Genomic DNA, 2,056 nt, shown 5'->3' on the forward strand with positions numbered 1-2,056 from the left:
TATATATATATATATATACAAAGGAGTAGTATTGGAAGTTAGTCATCGTAGTAGTAATAATAGTATTAGTGGTGTTAGTGGTATTTATTGTAGCTAGATAGATATATACTTATATACACACACACACGCACACACACACACACACACACATATATATACATGCGTGTGTGTGTGTGTGTGTGTGTGTGTGTGTTACACAGATGCTCATACACACACAATCTGTTTTTTCCTATTCTCACTCTTGGCCTCTCTCTCACTCTCCCACTCTCACTCCTCCTGCCACTCACATATTCACCTATGCTGTCTGTCCGTCTGCCTGTCTCCCTCCCTCTCCGCGTCTCCCTTTTTCCCTCTCTTCATCTTCTTCCCTCTATCCTTTCCCTCTGTCAGTTTTTTTTTGTCTCTCTTTGTCTATCTTTCTTTCTTTTGTCTCTCTGTTCATTTCTGTATCTCTCTGTGTCTTTTTCTCCCTGTTTTCCAGTCTCCTTCTCTCTCCATTTCCTTCTCCCCATCCCTCTCGCTTTTTCTCTCCCTTTCTACTATCTCTATCTCTATCTCTGTCTCTCTCTCCCTCTGTCACTCCCTCCCTTTCTCTCTCTCTCTCTCTCTCTCTCTAATCTCTAACCAGAATCATGTAACAATCTTCACACTATTACAATGACCTCTTGTCAATACTCAGGATGGTGCTTACAATCAACTTGTTGTCATACTTATTACTCAATGGAGCTTCTATGTAAATGTCTACACAACAGATCCAGATAACTGGTAGTAGTAGTAGTAGTAGTAGTAGTAGTAGTAGTAGTAGTAGTAGTAGTAGTCCTTTCCAGTTATGGCACGCGGCATGAAATTTGTCGTTTGCATCTCCTCCATCCAGCGCTCAAATGGTACTTATTGTATCAAGGACGACTTCGCCTTTCATCCTTTGGGAGGGATCGATAAAATATGTACAAGCTGAACACTGGGGTCGATGTAATTAGTTTCCCCAGCAATTCCCCCACCATATTCTGTTTGTCTGTATTTCAACCATTTATTCTACACCAGTACTATTTCAGTTGACTCTCTCCCACGCTTCAGGCCTCTTTCACAACCATCGGAGCGCGAAGCGCTTCTCACGACCGCAGGTTCGTGAGTTGGTTGTGATCTATAAACAGTTTTGAGTAGGAACCGGAAAATGAAGTATGAACACGCAATGCGCTTGTCATACAAGTTATATGATGGTCTGCATGCCACGTCTGACACCACTGACACACTGACACACTGACACACTGACACACGCAGCTTTGCGGTAATTTTCTTGTTTCAAAAATCAAAACGGATTTCTAAGAAACAAGGTTTCGAGACGTCGAGAAACTCTAAGGGAATACGACGAGGTAATTAGTATCTCCCCAAAAAGGAGTTCCAGGGATACTGCCATCAATGGAAAGAACACTGGATAAAGTGTGTTGCTTCAGAAATGCGGTTACTTCAAAGGAGATTAAATACCGAATTGTTGTTTGTTGTAGTTACCTTTTTTAAAGCACCAGTCCCGATGCTTTTTGATCAGACTTCGTGTGTCTAAGTATGTATACGACAGCACGCTTATGTAAATATATGTATGTGTGTGCGTATGCACATGTATATCTGCAATTTTATGTGTATATATACGTATTTTTTAATGTTTTAATGTGTATGACTACGTGCGTATGTATATATGCGTGTGTTTGTATATATATATATATATATATATATATGTGTGTGTGCGTATGTGTAGACAGACCTTACTTTCTTTTATTGGGCTAAAATCTCATTTGCGGACCCATAGAAAACGAACTTCCACCAACTATAGTGCCTATATGTCTGTACATACCTTTCAGTGCCATGTATGCCAGAAGGTTTGCAAATCTAACGAACGCCTCAAAAGTCATTTTAAGATCCACAAAGATCAGAACTTATCTGTCGCTCTTGGTGGTCCAAATCGGATATGCAATCTATGTGGGTGTCTTTTCAATACATTGTCTGGTTTAAAAAGCCCCATCAGATGCCATGATGGTTCTAAGGTGTAGGCATATATATATAT

The sequence above is a fragment of the Octopus bimaculoides genome, chromosome 27, assembly GCF_001194135.2.
Source record: "Octopus bimaculoides isolate UCB-OBI-ISO-001 chromosome 27, ASM119413v2, whole genome shotgun sequence".
Taxonomy (NCBI): Eukaryota; Metazoa; Mollusca; class Cephalopoda; order Octopoda; family Octopodidae; genus Octopus; species Octopus bimaculoides.